Genomic DNA, 24,124 nt, shown 5'->3' on the forward strand with positions numbered 1-24,124 from the left:
ACCAACCAAGCAGAAGTCTTCAAATCTGGACGTTTAATTTAGTTTCTGGATTTGTATTTTGAAATAACTCTGGATTTGCAGACTTCTATTACAGAATATTATAGAGGGCTTTTGTATTTAAGCAAACAATACATTGACATTGAGCAATAAGGCTTACAGTGTAAACAAAGCCTAATGGTATTGTTCTCCCTTTCAGTCTCTTTTTCCCTTGCCCTTCATTCTTTCATTCATTCTGCTTTTCTCATTGTTTATGCCTTTCTTTCTCGAGTCTATATACAGTGTATACAGTGTCCCTGCTCTGTGCACTGTTCTGTGGAGTATGGGTGGTGAAAATGTGAACTCTGTCTACACCAGGTCTGGCATTCATTAGACACGGACCACACCAGGAGGCCTGTTAGCTACACTGTCGTTTGATGCCTCCGTAACCAGGTTCTGTGGTCAGGACCTTGCTAAACCTGGGTCTTACCAGAGGAAGCCCGAGATTCCACCTGCCACCAAACATCCACCCCCTGCACCCCCCCACCCCACCCCACAAACCCCCACCTTCCAACCCCCCCACCTCACTCCTCTCTGTTCACATTCCTTCCGTTCAGGACGTAACCTCTCCTCTGCAGTCAAACGGCTAATTGGTTACAGATTGCTCTTTAACCCTGGGGTTGCGCACCCCCCTCGCAGCCTGTTAAAGTCTTATGGGAAATGGAGTGCGGTTTACAATGCAGCCAGGGATGGGGGAAAGGTCACCGGAGTTGTAACACCAGGGGTGCCTGGCGTGTGCGCCTGTGTGTGTGGTTTAGAGGCAGTGGCGGCTTCTCCGTAGCACTGGAAACTTTACGTGGCTGAAGAGAGTAAATTTGCAAATCCACAGCCTGTGGTCTTAACCACTACACCCTCCCTTCACTCCTCGCCCTCCCACCCCACCCACACACACACACACACACACACACAAGTACACACCAACACACACACATACACGCACACACACAATTCACACACTCTTAGAAAGAGAACGACGTTGAGAGGGTTGCTCTCCAGCAATCTGTCACTTCAAAGCATCTGGTGTTCCTTTCTTTTCTCTTTCTCTCTCTCTCTCTCTCTTTTTTATTCTGGTCTCCATTTTTTTCTTCAGTTTTTTATTTTTTGTGTGTGCATGTGTCATGGCAAACATGCTCAACTGGATGCACAACAGTCAAAGTGACAGCCAGGACAGGGATTTTTGGGGAGACTCTGCATTCTCTTACCTCTGAAGTCCAAGTGTATCTGGGTCTTGGACCTGACCAGGGCTTTTAACCTGTTAACCCATGAATGTCAAATTCAGGTCCTGGAGGGCCACTCCTGATACATACGTTTCAACCAACGGAGACCTTCCTGACAGTTCATTGTTAGCGACTGTGTTTAATGAGGTAAAATATTAAACTCTGCAGTGATTCATGACTGACATTTGACCTGTTGCCTAACTCTGACCCTCTATGACTGGAGACTGACCCCCTACTTAACTCTAACCCTCCATGACTGAGGTTCGACTCCCTGCTTTACTGAAAAGCCCAGCTGCAGACAACAATGTCAAAGCATTAGAGTCTTATACCAAAGGAAATGTACAAAGTGTAAAGTTAAATTGGATAAAATAATGTACTATAAGTAAAGAAGCATCAAAGGTACATTTTATAAATGGGACAATTCTGTTTATAACCTAGATTTTTTTAATGCAGAATATTGTTGATGTAAACAGCAATTTCCGGAGTGTATTATGAACACGCTTATATTAAAATATTTTGGAAACATCTGAACTCCAGGTCCAGATTCCCTTTCTCCATCACCTTACATATTACCTTCAAATATTTTGAACGAATTATACACAGTCGTTACTGGGAAATAGCTGACAGTACTAAGAGTTTAAAGGGTTAACCTCTTCCGTCCCTTGAAATATGCCTTACTGTCATCATTCTCAAAGCACAAAGGCAAAGCAAGGGCTGAGTGAGATGTGGCACACCTTTATACATGCTAAACTCCCCTGATGTTTTGTTGTCATAGCACGTCACACCCTCTTTCCCTGTCTCTCTTTCTCACCCTCCTTCTCTCGCTCTTGTCACCTCTTCTCTCCTCATGTCGCTCTGGTGTCAGTTTCCTCGGTCTGGGTTCTGCAATACCTCTTCCTTGATATTGCGTTCACACCCTCCACACAGAGGCTGAAATCAACACCATAATAAAATCAAATCACGCCGCTCCCTGGGATTATTAAAAAATGATAATAATGAAAAATACAACTTTGTATACATTGAGTACATTTCTGATGGTGTGTTTGAGTAATAGCTCTCTGTCCCAGTGTGTGTGTGTGTGTGTGCGTGTGTGTGTGTGTGTGTGTGTGTGTGGGTGCATGTGAGTATTTTGAGTAGCATGTCTTCTGATGCAGAAGAGTGGTGTCATAATCAATACAGTCATAACCATTTAAGAAGCTGACCATGAGGAAAGTCTAGGGAGAATTTTCTGAACCCTGTTAAGCTTATTATTAAGAGCTGTACCATTGGCTATGCAAAAAAGAATAAAAACACCTCTGTAGCTGTCAACACATGTTAATAACAAATGCAAAAATGAATGTCCATCTGAATGATCATTTTAAGTAACATACAAATGATATTACATTAATATGCATTTAAGTTAATAGTGGCTGGGAATCCAAGAGAGCATAATCTTCCTCACTCTTTTCAGTGGCCTCTCTTCCATCATCACATCAGTCAGTGTGATGCTAAGCTGTATTTATAAGTGCATGCAACAGAATTGCCAGTTATTGTTCTCCTCAAAGTGTGTTGAGCTGTTAAATGATATTGCATTGTATATCTAGGAGGAAGCATGTGCCAGTCTCCATCCTCCCAAATGCTTAGTGTATTGTGATGGGGAGACCTAGATTGTCCGGGAGGGTGGGGGGGGGGTATCGACAAATGCAGTTGTGTAGAAATGCCATTTTCTTTTGAAAGAATTTGGTAGCTTTCCCTTTTAATTCAGGAGAATTGAAGTACACCTAGTACAAATGCATGTTGAATCACATACTAGAAGCATCATTTTAAAGCAAATTAAAGTGTGCCCATGAACCAGATCCATATATGATTGATGTTAGTGACGGATTTAATATACATTTTTTTTCTTACAAAACCCGCACATATTGAATCTGATGAACATGGACCTCACAGTGACTCACATTTTCCACAACTCTTGATGCTTTGTTTAGCTCATGTTTGTGTGTGAGGGAGAGATGAGGCCATAAATTATCAGTTTGGGCCTCAACGATGTCTGCGGTTCTGTACTAATTAATCATTCTGTACTACCTTATAAATAACACAAGAGATAGCAATAACACATCACTATTACTCAGACTGAGGAGCATTTTTACAATTTCCAACACAGTTTACCTCCATGGGAAATATGTACAGTTAATATGCTTTGAAGATTATTTAAGTTAGATTTTGTGGGTTTGCATGTGTGTGTGTGTGTGTGTGTGTGTCCATATGTGCATTGTTGATGGGTAATATCAGGCCGCGCTTTTGTAGGTCTCCTGTTTTACTGCTCCTGGACAGGAAGGCCATGTGATTGGCTTTGTTCAATTTCGCTGGCAGTCAGCACACACTGACATCTGTTCCCTCCCAGCCAGTTGAACCAATCTCAATCAGGAGATACACATACACACACATGTCTGAATTCTCTCTCTCTCTCTCTCTCTCTCTCTCTCTCTCTCTCGCTCTCTCTCTCTCTCTCTCTCTCTCTCTCTCTCTCTCTCTCTCTCTCTGTCTCTGTCTCGCACACACACAGACACACACACACACACACACACACACACACACACACAATCACACACTTTTCATACTCCAGATCACAGAGACACATAGAGACTATAATTCATTACACACTCACTGACAGTTAATAAGTACATGCACAGGAAAGCACTCACACACACATAGACTCACCTCCACAAATGCCCAACTTAAATATACCAAAATATTTTACATTGCAGAACTGCTCTCCATGTCATATTCAAAGTAAACTTATATACATATATACATATATATAAATGGTATATTTGTTATTTTTTCTAAAATGCAATATAGCCACATGTCCTTGGCAGTACTTTAAAATCTGCTTCTGAATCAAGAAATGCAACCTGAAGCTCAGTTATGCAAGGAGAAAGCCATACATCAATTCTATGTGGAAAATGATAATGTGATCATCCAGGCAGTTATAAGCGACAGGTGCATGAGTGACCATGAAAACAGTGATATGAATATGTGAGAAGGTTCCAATAATATAAAGGCAAACATTGGGATTTTAGAGAGACATATGAAATGTTGTCCTGGAAAGTACATGGTTATTTCAGCAAGACAATGCCAAGCCTCATATTTTATGTGCTACAACTTTGAGATTGTGTTTGACTGGCTTGTCTGCAGTCTAGATTTGTCACCTACTGAAATTGTATGGTGTATTATGAAGAAGACAATGAGATAACAGAGACCTCAGACTCTAGAGAAGCTCAAGTCTTGTATACAGCAAGACTGGGCAAATATTCTGCTTGTAATTTTAACAATTAGTATCCTCAGTTCCCAAATGATTAAACAGTGTAATTAAAAGGAAAGGTGATGTAACACAGTGGTAAACCTGCCTCAGTCTCATCCTTTTTGAGTGGGTTATAGGCATCATATTCAAAATGTGTTTATTTACAAAATACAATGAAACTGTTCAGTGAAAACATTGGAAGTATGTTCTTTGTGCTTTTGTCAGTTAAATAAAGCTTCTCGAGAATGAACAAATCTGTTTTTTGTTTCTACTGCTTTTTATAAAATGTCCCAACTTTTCTGGAAATGGAGTTTGTAAACGGAAAGTGGCATTTTCAAACGGCGTGAATCAAAAAATGAAGACGGGAAATTGTAAGGATTTCATTTGACAGCAATGATATGTTTGAGAAAATGGAAAACGAAAGATGAGGCGTATCTGGGTGAAGAAGCGACTGCAGATTTGGGCCCGGATTTGCTGCTTGTTTTTGTCTCTGGGGGCTGGAGTGTTGGCATGGCTCTCTGTATGTATCTTAGACATGAGGAATGTGAAGGCAGTGTAGTATGAGACGTTTATGGAGCTCCTGCTGGACGCCCTTCTTTAGCAAATAGCCAACCTGCATCCTTGAAAAGCCAGCAGGAGCAGGAGTGCTGAGGGTCTGCCGAAAGGCCTGCTTCAAATTAAACTCCATCTGGGCAAAAAAAAACAAATATGACAAAAGAGGTCTGTTTATTTTATCCTTTATTTTTAGAAATTATAATCATATCAGTTATTGGAAATTATATAAAAAGTGTTGTGTACATTGTTGTTTTCAGGTAAAAAATTGTAACTCCAAATATAGACTTTGAGATTAAGATTTTCTATTGTCATTTTAACACAGAAATGATATGTATATATAATCACTCTTACATGAACAAATATGTTACATTCAGTTTACTGTCTGTGTTGAAAGACTTGAATCTCCTCTTCCAACTTTTATCATTCGTATTTGTTTTATTTCATTAGAAAATCTGATTCAAACTATTCAAAGTTCGTTTATATGTCTTTCGCCATTCGAAAAGATAGATGCATGGTCTTGAAAGACTTTAGTGGCATTACCAAGATGGCTGTTTATTGATCAGTTTTTCCTATAAGGACTTTGATTTGATTCATGTGTTCTGTTCAGAAATTACAAAAATTTGGAGGAACATAACAGCTCCTACTGAACAAATAGCCCACCTGAATCCTTGCAAAGTGGGCCGGAGCATCCGCCCAAAGGCCTGCTTCAAATTAAACTCCATCAGGGCGCAAGAAACGAATGTGACGCGGCCAGATCTGGTATTTTTGTAGCAATTACCCCAAACTCCGAATTAATTCTTTACAGACCGAGAGCGAGCCTGAGCAGGTGGCTGCCATATTTGAGCAGGACAGTCAGGCCACTCCTCACGCCTCGTCTGATAAAGGCCTCTTACTCTGAAGCCCATATGACACCCTCCTCCCTCCACTTCCAGAGCCTCTGTGACCACCATCCCTCGCTTTCTTCCTCTTCTGTTGCTCCCTCTTTCCATCTCTCGCCTCTCCTCCTCTCATTACTCTCGCCATAATGTGATATGACATCATTTATCCCAGTGCATACATATTCATCACTCACTCATGAGTAATCGTGAACAGTGGAGCAACATGCACTTCAGCGTTCCAGGCGCACAATCAAAGTGACTCGGTGCTTATTGCAGCCGTGCTACCTTGAGGGGATTCGGAGCAGGAACAGGCACAGGAGAGTTGGAGTGATCTAATGTTATTAACTGATCAAACTGACTCGAGGAGGAAGAGGAAATTCCCCCAGCCAAGTGAACATTTACGGCCGGGCTGTCTGAAGCGCAGGCTTTATCATCCTAAATAGACTGTGATTTTCTTACCCTCGTTGTCGTCAGATCTTTTACTTTGATATTGAGTCTCTACTGCTGGAGTTTTACGTCTTTTAACAAAGGTGTGCATATGAGGGGTTTGCCTTGTCTCAGTTTTTTTGGTACTGAGTCACTACCACTGGTGTTTTACAGCTTGTTTTACCTTTGCTTCACCAGTACGTAAAAAGAAAAGGGAGTCACTACTGTTGATGTTTTATCATCTAATTATCTCTTTTTGTGTAAGACAAAATCTGCTCATCAGTTCTTAGACAGATTGTAGTCGTTCTTAGTTTTTGACTTATTTCTTTATTATTATTATTTTCTTATTGTGTAAACCAAAAGTGTGCTTTTATATTACAATTGTGGTTTTACAATATTGTGTTCCTTTCTGATTTGGAACAGTGTGGTAACATTTTCACCTAATTACCTACTTATCCACTTATTTTAGACTCCCTCTTTTCCCTTGTCTGTTTTTCCCAGACTTACTGTGCTTACAGTGTATAAAGCACAGTCGAGTAGCTCATTGGCATGTGTGTGTGTGTGTGTCTGTGTGTGAAAGAGTGTAGTGGTGTTTAGCTCCAGTTCTGTGGACCTGGGTGGATTCCCTAAAGGCAAAGAGCCTTGTAGAGGAGGGGGGGACATGCCTGAGAGTGTGACAGTAATGCCACACGGCAGACACAACTATTTCACAGGGGCTTAGCGGCCCTGCCGGATGATGTAGTCTGTCAGCGTTTACACAGATCCAATCTGAACTCCGCCACAACTCTCCAATATTCCCTTGGATTATGTCTCATGATGTGACTGAGCACGGTGGAGACATGGAAAAGGAGAGAGAGCGAGTGAGAGAGAGAAGAGAGGAGGAGGAGAGGAGGAGAAACGTAATCCGCTGAGATGTACTCACGCAACTTCAGTCTTGTTACGCTGCGGATGAAGGAACATAGTTGGACAGGCTAAGAACGGACACATACACCCACTCTCGGAGATAAACGCTCAGGTTCTCTACCTTTTCACGCACCTGTTGTCATACTTTGCAGTGCTGATTTTAAGTCAAGAATGATGGCTTTTATTTTGCTGCTATTCCAAAGTAATTATGCTCATTGTATGGTGAGTTCTAATGGCAGCTTCACGCAAGAATACACCGAAAAAAAAAAAATAAAGACAGTGATAGCAAATATAATTAGAAAAGACAAATGGCTGAGAGTAGATATTGATGGTGAAAAATAAGAGCAACAAAGTGATGCCAAAAATGTTGGGAGAGGACAGCAATGTTCTGTTCTGCTGAGCAAATTCGATGTTAAGACAGCAGACCGCTGCACAGTCCATTGGAGGTGATGATCACCCAGGCTACAAAAAAGTGATTAGAATATATCAGCACACCTCTCGTCAGCAAAGCAGCTGCTTGGAAAGCACAAGTCTTAAAGCATGACATCAAGCGCTCTCAGTACGTCCCAGAATATGTGTGTGTGTGTGTGTGTGTGTCGGTTTGGAAGTGTGTGTGCATGGCAAGATTTCTTGCCAGTTCTCATTTCAAAGCATTTTGCCTTTCGTCTCAAAATGTTGCGCATTATTCTTTCACTGGAGCCTGGACTGATAAACAGGTTATGTGTCACTCCTCTCAGTTCTCCGCTGCTGAGTGCTGGCTGAATAATGTCAGCGGCCTTGATTCCGCTTCAGCCTCATTTTTCTAACTTTCAGATAAAGAAAGCTTTTTTTTCCCTTTTGGTGTATTATCCTTTACACAATGTCTTTATTTACTTTTACACAAACATGTGTCTTTATTCCAGAGTGAGGACTATTCCCATTCATATTCATAGAGCGAGTGATGTTTGACATTTACTCTGTTAAGTTTTCAAGAGTGAAGATAAGGGAGAATATGGCACCACAAACATAAAAAGCTGTCTTTGTGTAAAAACAAACAGAGGTGTTAAAGTGCACTCTGGGTGTGTGTGTGTGTGTGGAGGGTTGGGGTGTTGTTAAAAATACGGTGTTGTATATATCCGTACTATTTCATTGATTACTGAACAATAACATACATAAATGAATAAATAAACACACAAAATAACTAATAAATAAATACAAACATGGACGTAATTGTGGTTCAGTGCAGTTGTTAAATCGATATTTGGCTGAAGCTGATCTAGACAGCCAATCAGTATTCTAGATATTAGAATACGTATGTCAATTGCTCACGTATGGATGTTGAAATTGTCAGTAGTATTAAAATATCAATTTTCTTGTAATTAAAGCAGACACTGGATTTACATCACCTACTGAGCATGCAGTCTTAAATTTAGCGGCTATATCTTCCTCCAGCTGAGCTGTAAGTGCTTCTAGGTGTTTGTAGTAAGCCTCCCTCCACCGAATGAAGTGATTAAAGATTTGTATAAAGTTATTGCCGAACAAATGTATTCCATTTAAGTAATTGTAAAAAGCGTGATTTTTTCCAGTCTAGCTTCTGGAAACATCAGAGAGTCATTGCTGGCTTTGGTGGCCAATGATTTACTGGTGGCTTCAGATGGTGGAAAAGTCTTATGGTGCTCCTGGAATTGACTGCAGTTTTCCATGTTACTGACCATGAGAGTTTATTAAACAGACTTGAAAACACGTTTGCTTTAGATAGACAGAAATATGTCTGGTTTTGGTCCTACTTGACTGACCACTTCCAGTTTGTTAGTGGGGATTGGCTAGCATTAAAATAATTTGGTCGGTTTGGTGGTCACGCAGCTTGTTGTGTATTTATTTCTTTTTTTTTAATGAACTTTCAGGACAGCAATGTCCTCACAAGTGTTTTTAGGTATTTCCTACAGTATTATGACCAACAAATAACTTTATAAAGTGTTTTTGAAGACTTCTGCATGTTTAATTCTGTGTTTGATTCTATCTGAAATCACATACACATCTGTGGGACATATGTAAGGCCACAGGTCAAAAGAAAAAATAAATGTGTATGTGTGGGGGGTAATAGGTGAGGCAGTGTCAGTCTGTAACTACACAAGGTGTGTGTGGGTAATAGACTTATTCTCTGGAGACTTGGCTTGATATGTGGGACACACTCCAGAGTGTGTTGCCCTGCGGAGCCCCGCTCACAGGCTATTACCGGGCCCTCCGTGTTACCTCATTCTCCTTCTCACTGGCAATCACAGGCCCTTCTTCTAGGCCTGAGACCCCTTCTAATGTATGCTTTTCATGATGATATTAGAGAGAGAGAGAGAGGGAGAGAGAGAGAGAGAGAGAGAGTGAGAGAAACACAGTGAGAGAGAGTGAGAGAAAGAGAGCGAGGGAAGGCAAGAGATTACCATTTATACGATAAACCCATTCCAGCCTTGCCCCAGTTTAAATTACACTGTGTTTTTCTTTTTTGATTTCCATTTTGCGCATAATGCTCTCTCTCAGCATGTTTTAAGTTATATTATTAGCGTTCCTCCAGAGACTTCTCCCCCTTGCTTTTGGGGTGGGATTCCAGGCTCTGGATGCATTAGCTTGCCGTAATTGGCGAATGATCATGGGATGGAGTGTGGATTGAGAGGAAGCTCACGGCACACACACATAGAAGCAGACACACACCCACACAGACACTCTTCGGTGTGGTAAGACTCTGATACTGGAAGTCAATCAGGGTCCCTATCAGTCAAGCCTAATGCCTCTTCCTAATACACTTTAATAGCTTCCTCTGCTCGTCTCCTATTCTTCTTCGGCATTGATCTGAAATCATATTTTTCCCTCTGTTTTTAGGAGGGGGCTTTGCAGACTCACCCGTAATTTATTGTCGTCACCTGTCGGCTGTTTGCAGATTAATGCAAGCCAGTTTGAGGCATTTTGGGGGAAGGAAGAGATTTATTAGCATTCTGATGTGGCGAACAGTCAGGGGTCTTACACAGGCCAGCTAAAGGGTAGACACTTGGCCCGGCAGCAGCATTGTACGACGCGCGGGGCCGTTTGAGCCCAGCATCCAACACATGAATGTGTAAAATATCCTGACGCCTGGGCAGGCTGTCGCACAAAGGGCTATCACCATATTATTCAAGAGATGCCATGGAGCCTGGCCAGAGTGGAGTGTTGGGGGTGGCGGTGGGGGTGGGTGGGGGAGGAAAAAATCGGCGTGATTGTGATTTGCCATTTATAATTGGCCTACGATGCGAAATGGTCCGCAGCCAGACTTTTTTAAAAAGGCAATCTGTGGCGGTGGAGGGGCCGATGGCTCGCTAATGACAGCTAGCTCGCTACGCCCTGGGAACAGAATGGCGCTCTTGTAAGGGTAGAGCACACAAATATGTTTATCTACAGTCAGCGATGTTTGCGCGACTCAAATGGCATTGTCCATTGATTTCTTTTCCGCAAACGTTTACGCCTGTAAATGACAGACGTATGCAGCAAATTAGCGAAAAATCATGGTTTAATGCTGGGAATGTGTGGTGAAACAGAAAGGTATTTAAAAACATTTGAACCTCAAAGCATGTTCATGTGTGTCATGTTTATTTGAACGGCTTTCGGGGGGTTGCGACATGTGTTTTGTTGTCTGTCTGAGTTTGTCTCTGTTTTGGCTAGAGCGCTTAAATAACAGAGTTCATGACGGTCTATGACTGAGGAGTTTGGGGAGGAAGTGGTGATGGTAGGAGTGAGGCTGCCTCGGCTTTGAGAGCTCAACAAAAGATAGTATTTGATAAAGGCTCCCCCTCCCCAAAAGCCCCCATAAATAATGAAAAGTTAATGAAGAGGTAACTTAATGATGTAATGAATATGGCAGCGCAAGGTCAAACAGAACCGGCGTGGGCTGGGTGAAGCTCCGCTACACCACTCATCGGTGTGTTTGAATGTGTTTTAATGAACACTGCGACATTCGGAGTTGGGGAATGTTTAATTAGTTCCATGTTCGTATGTTTGTCATATTAACAAGGCAATTTCACTGTTAATATGTGTGGGTTGGTCTGTAAACATTTTTTTTTAATCTATGAGAAAAAACAAAAGAAAAAAAAATAAAAGACAATGAACGCATCTGTAGACGTACATGTTTGTTTTCAGCAAGCAGTTGTTGCAGACAACATGAAAATATTTTGTGTATTACATATGTGTTTGTATTACATGTCTGTGTTTATGAGACAGTGAATGAGTGTTTGTGTGTGTGTGTGTGTGTGTGTGTGTGTGTGTTGGGGGATCTGCTGGATCTGGTGTTGAGATGGTGATTAAAAATTGAGAGGGTTTGAATGATACCGATGAGAATGTGTTTGGAGCCAGGTGCGATCGATAGAGTAGTCAAGCATGACATCGCTAACTCAAAGCACTGGAACACAAAAAACTGGAGTTCCACAAAAAAATGTTTTCTTGTGCCACACTGGGACATTTATTCTGTAAGTATTCCAGTACTAGCTTTCTCATTAGGTCTTTGCATATTAACATAATGGAAACTCATACAGCCCCCATCCTATGTTGAAGACAGTGTATTTGTAAGGAAATGGGTTTGCACCAGAGGGGAAGCCTCAGGCCTAATGATTTCTGTGAAATAATAATAAAAAAATACATGTCTGCAATTTTAGCTCATTCTTATGGAGTGTAATTGTTGTGCTGGTTGTGTTTAAACCTTTTAAAGTACCACTATAAAATCCCTTTAATTCCACTGAAGAGTTGGATTATAGGAATGTGTAGATACAGTCAATTGTAATGTGTTTGTATAATATTAATAATCTTAAATATATATATTTTTAAAAATGTGATGCTAAAAATAATGCAAAACAGAAATATCACATTTGAGCTTTGAGTAAGTCCAGAGTGGTGCATATGTCCATAGAGGTCAAGACTGATGCTCTAATAACACATATGTCTTTTGACTACTCTCCACTATATTATATATATATATATATATATGTCCACAATATGTCTGTGTATCTGTGCTCAGCTTCTAATGACCCAAGGCATATGCACTTCAGTGTTATTAATTATTCAGTAATAAAAATGACAGTGGCACTTTTACCAAAGGTATACATCTAAATACCGGGAAGAAAAGCCTGTGCATATAAGAATTAATACTGAATACTAAAGGTACTACATTAAAGTGGCCCTAAGGTGTTGAAGTGGCTCCTCGGGCCTGCTGGGAAAAGCACTCAGTCGACAGTGGCCAGGTGAGCGCTTCGATCTGTTTCTCCTGGCTGGAGGTTAAAGACTACTGTCGCGGTGGTCTCCACTGCTACTCTGACACGAGGAGCTAAGCCACAGATAATACACAGCAAACACACACGACACACATGACACACAGCAGCGTTTAGAGATTTCCATCTTTTCCCGTTTCTGTGCGGTGTGGAGTGATACGTATCCAAGTGCTTTTTTATCTTATTCACTGCTAAGCCTCATATCAAGAATAGGTATCTTACCAATAGAGTTAAAGTCTACAGAGACCGTTTAGAAAGCTCCCGTGCCCTTTCTTGGACGAATCCTCAGTGAGGGAGTTCAGTTTGGCAGTGAGGAGTGTATCCAGAGAGTACTGACTCTAGAAATATCTTGAAACATTACCAGACTCTCTCTCTCCTTCTCCTTTCGCAGACACTCTCTTACTCTCTCTTAAACACATGCTCAGCACCTAGCATGGGGTGGGGGGGTTAGGTTTTTTTCTGCTTCCCCTGCAACATTTACAGTCTCCCCCCCTTCCTAGTGCAACCCGGCTTTGATTTGTGGCATGTGTACAGATGTGTTTTTGAGAGACAGTTTAATGTGACAGGCGAGACGGGGCTGTGTCTGTGTCTATGGCTTTATGGAGGGCCGCCCTGTCTGCGTCTAGATCTTGATCCCCTCACCCCAGCCGCCCGGAGCCCTCCCTTTCCTTCTCCCAAGCCCCCTATCTCTCACTTAACAAGCCCGAGGTCATGGAGAAATGGCACAGTGCTCCACTTAAGCTGAGGTCAGGTCCCAGAGCAGACTTGGGCCTCGCTGTCGTCATAATCTGGCACGTTTCCCCAGTTTCATGTAAAAACAGACAAACTTGCTCGCTTCTCTGCCTTCAAGGCTTTTCTGCAGATGCACACTCAGGTGAATCTCTACTGCGGCTGGAGTAGGCATTTGATTCCATGTGGAGCTGAATGAAAGGGAGAGGATGCTACATTTTGATACCAAAATCACATTACTGACATCTGTAAATAATCCTAAAAAAATCTTAAATGCTAATTTAAAACAACTGATATTGAGCAAAACATTGATGGATCAAATTATCCTAAAAAGAGGCGACTGTAGTGTTTTGTTCAAAGCAACAGGTATGATTCCGCACTGACTCTAAGTACAATAAAGGGATAAAACAAAGAGGAAACAAAGGATTACGTTGAGTGAACTAGAGCGACAGAGAGCAGCTGGGTGGCTGGTGCGGTCATGGAGGGGTGGAGGATGTCTTTAAAGTGAAATCATTTCCTTTTCTTAATCAAAAGATGACAAGCCTGAGACTCAGAAGTCCCATCTGCACACCACAGCAGAGCACAGCTCTCTTCAGAAGAGGCCTGAGATGATGGTACGATGGCGGCCTCTGAGGTTATCGTAAGGGACGAGGCTTCTCTCTGGCTTATTCCCACAGGCTGGACACATTTCTGAGTCGGAAAGATGCCATTCAAGTGCTCTGTATAAGTAATGCTTCAAAGACACTAGCGCTAAAAACATTAGTGCTCTGTCACATGCAGAGCCTCATGTTTCAGGGGGGGAAAGGATATAGTCAGTTTGACTGGCAGATTAAATGAGGGCTGTAGATTCTTGCCATGTGTTGGGAGTGTGGCTGTCTCACAGAGCGTTCTGTCTTTCCCAGTTTTGTCTACCTTGAGAATTGCAGAGGTTTAGAGATGCGGCATATTAACTAAAGTAGTCAGTAGCCAGGCTGGGGTGGCATGTGTTACCCCGGGGCACTTCTGACACCTGTATAACACCTACATCTGAAGTCCACATCTGAAAGTGTGTCGATGTCAGCTGCAGAGCAGGGGGCGTCATTCAGCATAAACCGTTGTTAAAAAACATCTGCTCCTCCATCTGATCAGTCTCAGCGTCTTGTCTTCATGGACATAACTCACTTTTACCATTGTCTTTAACAAGGAAACTAAAAAAAAGCATCCACCGTCTCTTAGAATGGGATATTTTATCTGAGACAGCCATTTGGGTTTAGCAGCTACCTAAATGCTAACTTCTCTTGCGAGTCCGGGCAACAGTTTTCCTCTTTAATGGCCTAGTTCAGTGCCCATGTCTCTTGAAGGCTGTAACGTTCACCATCAGGGGCCCATTAACACGTTGCATCTGAGGTCTATGCTCACACTTGTCTACTTGTTCCATTACAGTAAATATAGAGAACAGATGCACTCACGCGGCCCAGCAAACCCAAGGAAAGGAGAGCCAGAATAAAGAAAAAAAACAGGCCCCAAGCAGAGAAATTAAACAACTCAAGCCGTTTGAACATAAATAGTTTAATCTTGGCTTCATAAATCAGGCGGTGAGAGGAGACTTGGCCTGGGCTAGGCCTTCAGGTTCACACTCGGCCCTCCGTAAACATGTTTTCTAGACCCCCCTCCGCCCCAACCCCCCACCCTCCGGGTGATTCATCCAAAGAGCCGTAATCAAAAACAATAACCAGTCGAAAGTGTAAACGTTTCAAAACGTCCCCGAGAAGTATGAAATAATAATCTGTGTGTGGCCCGGCGAATGCTGAGAACGCAAACATTTCACAATAAAGTTGTTTAAATAAAGGCCTTGGCATCGATGGCTGAGAGATAGGACACGCAGCGTTAATTACACTCGCTCATAAAAATAAACCAGCGGTATAAAATATGAGTCTCTATACTATGGGGCTTAACCTATAAAATGGTAGAGAGGTGTGTTCCTCAGATGTGCAGGAGGATGTATTGTTTGGAGAAAAAATACAACAAGCTTGGAGAGAAGGAGAGAGCGCGAGGAGGAAAAAAGAAAATAGGAGGGGTGGAGGGGGGGGGGATATGAAAAGGCCTTACAGTCAACAAAGAGTGCAGTGTTTACTCAGAATTTAAAGACTTTTTGAATTCTTCCCCCTCCATTGTACGGCATTACCTCGAGAAAACAGCTCGGCTAAGCACACGTTTATTATTCTTAAACCATGCACAAAGTAATATGCCGTAAGGAGCTGGGAGATATACGGCCGAGGCATATACAGTTTTAAGTGAGTAAAGTTACTGTGTGGACAGAGAGAAATGGATTATTTTTTCTGCAAGCTTGGACTTAAGTTTTCACTGCTGGGTGGCCCATTCCTCTTTAGCCATGTTAACATAAGAATAGAGGGTCGGGTCGGAGGGGATTTGGAGGGGGAGGCGAGTTACTGGTTTAAATTATTCTGCAGCATAGCAGGGACTGTTGTTATCCACTTACAACATCGTACATTCACTTTCACTGCCCACCCTCTCTCACTTTCTGTGTTTTTAAGTCTCTCTCTCTCTCTCGCTTTCCCTTTCCCGCTTTCTCTTTCTTTTTTTGGGACAGAATGCCCTTTCTTTTGCCTTTTCTTTTCACTTTTCACACTTTCTCTTTTTATTTTCTGTTCTACTCTTTTGCACATTCTCTCTTTCTCTTTTTTTCTTCTTCTTCTTCTTCTTCTTCTTCTTCTTCTTCTTCTTCATCTTCATCCCTCCCGGCCCTCCTCTAGTTCTGCCCCAGCCGATTGCATCCATGTAGATGTTGTGTTTTCCTCTGAGCAGTTTGCTGGACTTGGCACCCAGCAGCTCCTGAGTCCAACAGGCTTTTGTGAGCCACACGGCACACACGCGCTCTCAGAGCCCCGGCCTTCCCCTCGTTCTGGCCAGAAAACAAGCAGCCGGTCACAGGACCGAGCACGGACTCTAATCACGTTACTGTGTCTTTGTTTAACGTTACGCTCAGCTTCGCCCCTGAAAAAGAGAAATGCGTGGAAGTGGCAGGAGTCAGAGGAACCATGACAACCTCTTAAGTACAAGTGGAGGCGCACAGTTATGAATAAATGTTTGTATACATTTTTTTTTGTATATCTTGGAGTGCGCACATGGTGGATGAACTGTGCTTAAAGACATCTGGATGCGATGAAATACCATTTGTCTAAACAAAAAGGAACTCCACTCTCAGTGCCTGGAAAGCCACCCAAAGCGTGCACTGCATTTTTTTTTTTTTTTTTTTTTTTTTTTTTTTAACTAAGGCACTTGTGCAATGTTTTCAATAGAGCCATATTGACAAATTTTTCATCAAGGCTTTTGAAAATGTGTTTCTTCCATAGCTGTCGGTTTGAGAGTTAACAGGGATACCGTGATCAGGAATTTCATACAGTGGAGTAGAAAAAGATCCTAAATAACCAAAAAAGAACAAACCTAGCTGAATATGAGGTGCTTACAATATGATATCAACATTTTGTGACCCACATGGAATACCTCATATTAAAGTTATAATGTTGTATATGTCTTTCCGAAGACATGAGTGTGCTTGACAAGGCAGGCCACAATGAAATTCATGAGCATTAACCCATAAGTGCAAACACAACACTATTATTAACTGCTGAATAATTCATAGTATGTAGTGAGTAATAAGCCTTAAAGGGGAAATCCACCTATTTTCTCAGAATTTCTGCATAATTCAATTGTATTTGAAGTCATTGAGGGGTTTTATATGAAATAATTCAGCTTATGTCTCCATTTTTTTTTTATGGTGAAGGAAGAGTACAGAGAAGTAAAGAACACATTGAGAAAGAAAACAAACAAAAAATGTTGACAGCGTTTATGGCCTGTAGTTAATTGGTGTAATATATTTTCCCTGCTTTTCTTTTTTTGCACTGAGTTATAGTTTTAATGATATTGTATTTAAGATGACTACTTTAGCTGGCCACGGTGAATAAATATGTAAATAATAAACCATCTAAATGTAAACTACTTCTAGAGGCTTTATGGCATATTAATTAGCATTTTTAATCAGCAACTGTTGATGAAGGCCAGGACAAAAGGAAAGACAGAGAGAGTGAATAGAAGGAGAAGAAGGACGAGCTTTGATGGGAGAGAGAGAGAGAGAGAGAGAGAGAGAGAGAGAGAAGAGAGAGAAGAGGGGAGGGGATGTGCATCTAAGAGACACCTATAGATTTATCAGCTTCTTAATTCTATTTAAACAAATAGTCCCGGAGCCTCACATGGTGGTGAGGGGGACATGACTAGGATAATAAGCATCATGGAAGCTAATCAGATTTCTAAGAGGAATTGATTGTTGGTCTGGCTGAAGGAGCAGGAGAGAGGTTGACAATAAGCTGAAATTTAAGTGTTAATTTTTATGCTAATCCGCTGGCATCTCTGTGTGATGCAATTTGGTTTTCCCCGTGCCGCAGATATGAAATTGTCCTGCTCACAGAGAAAATGTCAGCTTGCCAGACCCTGAAAGCTTGTAATTTATTAGGTATGTTTCTATTAGTATGTGTCACAGTTGTTAGCGAGCCTCTCTTTCTCTCTCCGCCTCTCATATACACTCATGCGCATGTACCCAGACACACACACACACACACACACATGAAGGCGCACACACACACACGCATGCACGTGCACAATAGAATTCCATGTGTGTGCTTCTCCGCTCCTGGCCTTAAAGAGCGTTTCAGCTCAGTGGCTGGAGCACCAGGGCATTAATGTATTATCATATATCGGGTGGTCCTTGCCCTGTGGACAAAAGGCTATTTAATACAATTTAATGACATTCCCTAGCAGGAAAAAAAAAAAAAGGCGACAAGGGAGAAAAGAGGCCAGATTAAAATAGCATTGGTGTTTCTCGTGGCTCTCCCTATAGCCTAGCATGGCGAGTTAGTACTTTAACACTGTCTGCTTTAACAAATTAGCACTGATACAGGCTCATACTTTTAAACTTGTTAAAATCTTCCCCGATGCTGTTAGGCTGTGCATCCACGTTGGACAGTAAAGTGAATCAGGGTGTGAAACTGGAGCTTCACGTGTGCTGCTGTGTTTCCTGTCACTGTATCACTAACAGCAACATGTTTGGGGCTTTTGTTGTTGGATGGGTTCTGATTGTGAGTTCAGAATTGAAGTAAAATCACTGTGTACTTTGTTTATTCAACAAAATGATAAAAAATAAATAAAAAAAGACTGGAATTCGGCACAGATCATGAGTTTGGTATTCACACACACATTAAACCAACTGGAAAATATATCATTGGTTTGACTTTCCCAGACCAGCTTCTTTGCATGAGACAAAGTACAGCATTAGGTTCTTAAAAGGTTCAAGACAAAATGTTTAACCAGTTTCAAACATATTATATACTCATAATTGTATCAGTGTTGTATTTATTCTCTCACATTAATAATAACTCGTTCTTCAAAGGACTCTTCACTCACGTGATCGTGAAAGAAACACGAGTACTTTTTTTTTTTTGTGGCATTGCTCCTTTTAGGCTGAAGGAAGAGAGAGATGTTGTTGAGATATAGAGGATAAAGAGGATGCAACATAGGCTGTGGCACATAACCTGTCAGTGACAGCCAGCTCCCCGAAGGCCATTAAGTGATCGATTTCTACTGTGACGCAGTGATGTCATCCATAAGAGACGCGAGGCGGGTGTGAGGCGGGTGCAGGGTGACAGCCGCCGTCTTTGGGCATCTCAGCACCTCTGACAGGCTGCTGTCTACTCATACACAGCTCAGTTATAATGTCTCTCTCTCTCTCTCTCTCTCTCTCTCTCTCTCTCTCTCTCTCTCTCTCTCTCTCTCTCTCTCTCTCTCTCTCTCTCTCTCTCTCTCTCTCTCTCTCTCTCTCTCTCTCTCTCTCTCTCTCTCTGTGTTTTTGGTAAGAAAGTCAGTGCGGGGCGGCCGCAGCAATAGTGCTGCACGCTGGGCGTACATTCAGTGTACTCTGTGTAAAAGGTTTGGATGCAATTCACATATAGGTCAATTAAATGCACCAACATCTGCTCTCCTCTAACCATTTGCATATAGTATTCATATGTTAATGATGTTCCTTGTTTGGTTCGTGTGTGTGTGTGTGTGTGTGTGTGTGTGTGCATGCATGCGTGTGCATGTGAGTGCATGAGTGTGTGTGTGTGTGTTTGGCACTTCCTTCCCCTCCTCCCTGTGTCTTTGTACTGCGAAAAATATAAGAGATACAAAAAAATTTTTTTTTGGATTCATACTGCTTTTCTTGTGGCGACTCCAAACCGGATAACGCTGTCCTATTTTTGTTTCCTCTCGGCTGCGGCGCACTTCTCTCCAAGCAGACAGGCTTCTGGGCTTGTTCAGCTGCCACTGGCCCTGATTTTGAACAAGAATCCTCCTACTCGAGCATAGCGAAGGAGAGGCCTGCCTTTGGAAAGCAGCTTAATGCCTTATAAATCAATGATGACACAGATGGACCAGCGATAATCTATTTAGAATGCCTCACAGCAAATATTGTCGTACAGATGATTAGAGATTGAGCTATTTTAACTCGGCCTCCTCCACCCCTCTCAGCAAATCTTCTGCTTCTCTGGATGCTGTAAATTGGAGAGTTTCGTTTTCTCTCTTTTTTTCTTTCCTCCCCTCAGCTCATGCTCTCTTCCTTCTTCCTTTCCAAAACACATCTCTATTTTTGAAGTGCACACATGCAGGAGGAATAAAGCGGTAAACTGTACATGGTTTACAGCACTGTTTTTTAATTTTTTTTAATTTTTTTGGCAGGCTTCAGTGGCGTGGCACGGAACAAAGACAGTGGGAGCGCGGGGCCTGAGCCAATGGGCTAATGACAAAATGCATGCTTCTTTAACCCAGTATTAGAAGGTGGAGGGGGGGAGCAAGATGGCAGCAGAAACATGTAAAAAAATCAAACTGAAGGCCTGCTTTCTCCCCCTTACACTCGATTAGTCCTGATTTAGTTCAAGGCCATAGGAAAGAGGGGAGAGAGGAAGAGATAAAGAGGGAGAGTGATTAAAAAAGTGACAAAGAGAAAGGAGTTTGAGGGAGTAGAAGAGGATAGAGCTAAATAATACAACATATATAGAGAGAGAGAGATGGAGGGAAGAGAGACTGAGTAAGAGAAGAAGGAGAAAAGAGATACAAAGATGTGGAGAGAGAGAGAGAGAGAGGGAGGGAGGAGTGAGAAAATGAAGTGGAGTTGTCAGATGTGGCAGCTGCTTGGAATCCTGATAAATATAAGCTCTTATTGATCGGCTGAAAATGAAAGATCCCAGAGTGGCGTGCAGTATTTAGCTTCTTGTCTGCTGTGCACGTCAGCGGTGGCCTTGCCTTTGCAGGGGATAGATTTTCAGCGCTGCTCTGAGGCACGGCTTTGATTTCATCTTTAACCTTTTTCGGCTGCTTTTCCTTGACCTCTGCGCCACTGCCGTGATTCAGTGAATTTGTTACATTTGGCTTGACACTCTCCCTTCTCTCCCTCTCTTCCTCTCTCCCTCTGTCCCCTCCCTTTCTCTCTCTCTCTCTCCCTCTCTCTCTCTCTCTCTCTCTCTCTCTCTCTCTCCTCTCTCTCTCTCTCTCTCTCCCTCTCTCTCTCTCTCTGACAGAGTAAAGATATCCCACTGGTCATCGCGGCGGGCTCTACACACCCGGTGGTGGGGGGAGCCACACTCTCTTCATCCTGACAGGCCCCAGACCAGTATGCAGTTAGAGTGACCAGGTAAGGCTCACGTCTCAAGCTGTTATGAAGTCTGTAATAATCTCTGACGACACCCCTTTGAGGGTGTGAGTGTGTGTGTGTTTGTGTAAGAGACTTAGTTTTTAAGGATGGAAGAATGGACCCTGGTTCTTTATGTATTAAACTACCCATCCACCTCTCTAACACACACACACACAAACCAGATCCCAATATTTTAGGAGGGATAATATTAAGGTTTTTGGTCTGAACCATTTCAGTCCCTCATTGCCTTTAGGTGTTAAGACCAACATTCAGACTCCGTATGAATTCCGTCAGATTATTTATTCACAGTTAAACACGGGTTCTATTTCTGCATCTAAGTTACAAGACATCTGCTCTCCAAATCACTGACTCTAGATCAGTATTTCTGGAAACATTAGAAAAGACATGTAACCCTCGCTTCTTTCCTACAAGCCTCAGAGCAGTGATCACTGTATGATTAACGCTAACTGATCTCAAAGACTGATCCCTCACTCACAACTCTAAGTACGTTTAGTCCGGCACATTCAGTGCTGGGCAGTTGTAATCTTTATCTGTCACATGGCTCCTAAAAAAAGAACGTATAAATGACATATAAAATCTCATCCTAAATCACCTGCCTGACCATACACTCTTTAATCTTTCAGCTAAAGCCTGGGCCGTCTGACTCAATCACAGCTACTATGAATTTTTTAAACACAAGGAGCTTTATGTATTTAAAGATATAGCGACGTCTCTATTCTTAACTTTCGCTCCCAACTGACACTAATGCATTGCTATGGCCCTGGTACAAAATAAATAAAATGTACATTAAGAATTTACATCTTTTGTTTCATTTCGGAAGGTGTGAAGACATGATAAAAGATATAAAAAAAGAGAGGGTTAAAAAAATCCTTGAATAAAACCCCCCCTCCCATCCTTCTTCTTATCTGCAGAACAATACTCCCTTACTCTTTTAGATGGATGATAAATTCCCTGAGAGGGAGGCTGCAACAGCTGTTGGCAGACAGGGCAGATATGAGAATAGCAGCATAGGATGAGCGAGCATTAAAAATTAATACGCTATTTAGCCTAGGTGTATTTTAGGTATTTGACATTTTCATGTCCGGGACGGACTAAATTTATTCATAGTGCGAGGGGGGAAAAGGAGGGGGTAAAAAATAAATAAATAAAAGAAGGGTGGAAGATTTCAGCAGGGGTGGTGAGAGAGCAGTAAGTGAAGGCCATTCTCTTTTTATGGTCAGCCTTTGCTTCAGTAATGATAGGTGGTAATGCTCGGAGACTGAAGCTCATTATGGTGTGGTAATAATTAGCGTGCCGCACAAAGGAAACGATTTGCTGCTTAAGCCTTTGCTTAAGGTTTTTTTATATTTTGTTTAGAGATTATTGTTTTTCTATTGTCGAGTGATTGGATGAACTGTGGAGGTCTGTGTCAGTGTACGTGAGCGTGCACGCGCGCGTGTGTGTGTGTGTGCGCGCATGCATGTGAGTGAGAGAGAGAGAGAGAGAGAGGAAGAGAGAGAGATACATGGGCCTGACAGTGAGAGTGGAAATCCCAGCTTCTTCAGTGATTAATTACTAATGCTCCCTCAGAACATCTCCTATCCCTCACTATCTAATCACAGTGAAATCTAAGACATGTCCTAAGAGGAGGACTCTCTCTCTCTCTGTCTCTCTCTGTCTCTCTTTCTCTCTCTCTCTCTCTCTCTTTCTCTCTCTCTCTTACTTTCTTATCAAATACTTTTATACATCAAGCTTGTAGCTTCTTTCTACTGTGCTCTTTATCCCTCTATCTCTCTCTCTGTCTTTCACATTTTTCTTCTTTCATTCAAACTGTTTTTTTCTCTCATACGCTCCCTTTTTACTCACTTCACCTTACAGTTTACCTCCCACTATCTCTGTATTGTTTCTAATCTCTGTCTCTCTGCTTTCATTGATATTTTTATTAATTTCTCATCCCTTTTTCATCCATGTATCATGTATTATTCTCTCTCTCTCTATCTCTCTCTCTCTCTTTCTTCCTCCTCTCTCTCTCTCTCTCTCTCTCTCTCTCTCTCTCTCTCTCTCTCTCTCTCTCTCTCTCTCTCTCTCTCTCTCTCTCTCTCTCTCTCTCTCTCTCTTTCTCTTCATTCTCTGCCCATTCCCTGTATTCTCTTTCCCAGAGCACGTTACACTGCTCTACTCTTATCCACATATTTCTCTTTTTCTTCCTTCCACTCCTCCCTCACCTCCCTCTCCGTACTTCTCGAGTGTTATATATATACATACACTCAGATCCCCTTGGGTAATATTTACCGATAGCATGTTTAACACCATAGCCTTCCAGTCACAGCTCCTCTCATCATCCTTAAAGGCAGGGAGTGGAGATGTACTTGTAAGCATGTTGTATGCAGCTTCATCTCTAAAGGAGAGAAAAAAGGATGCTTTTATTTAACAGTTATAGCTATTACAGACAGGATCACAAAAAAAACTCAAGCCACGGATAATTTCCACAGATATCCCTGACTACAAAGAAGAATGGAAATCAAAGCAGTGCTGCCATTTAAAGAGACAGAGGCAGAGAGAGAGAGAGAGAGAGAGAGAGAGAGAGAGAAAGAGAGAGAGAGAATCTTCTTAGAGGACAGCAATATGCTTCATTCTTTCAGCTTGTAAAGTCATGGCAGAGCTGAAGTTACCACTGGTGACAGGTAGACAGGACAGAAGAAATGACAGGACGAGTACGTTCTCTCCTGAGACCTCCACAAACCATGCAGGAGACAATAAATGCACATGAACACACACACACACACACACACACACACACACACACACACACATAGCTAGTTTTACATCAACTCCCTATGTTGTAGAACAGCGTGTCTCAACTGTGTTCGTCTATGTTTTGATTATACTTCTGTGTGTGTGTGTGTGTGTGTGTGATACTTTGCTGGCTGTTTTTGCACAAAAAGTACAAAAATCTCCAAATCTGCCAGGACCAGCTAAATTATTCTAAATGAATACAATGCTTTTGCAGAAAGACTGTGGGGTGCACAAAACAAAACTTTCTCCTTGTCTTTATCTTTTAAGACTTTTTAGCTCCTAAAAACAGATTCACAATAACAATGAACAATTCTGAAGGTATA

The 24,124-nt window shown here is 42.0% G+C and overlaps 1 protein-coding gene across 1 annotated transcript in view; it reads left to right on the plus strand.

Moving 5' to 3' along the window:
• LOC136678741 (zinc finger protein 536-like) overlaps positions 1-24,124 on the plus strand; it is a 207,698-nt gene that overhangs the window by 52,101 nt on the left and 131,473 nt on the right. The window contains 1 exon segment of the mRNA XM_066656865.1: positions 20,893-21,005. The gene's annotated coding sequence lies outside the window, so the exon portion shown is untranslated.

Source organism: Hoplias malabaricus, chromosome Y (assembly GCF_029633855.1).
Source record: "Hoplias malabaricus isolate fHopMal1 chromosome Y, fHopMal1.hap1, whole genome shotgun sequence".
NCBI classification, from domain to species: domain Eukaryota; kingdom Metazoa; phylum Chordata; class Actinopteri; order Characiformes; family Erythrinidae; genus Hoplias; species Hoplias malabaricus.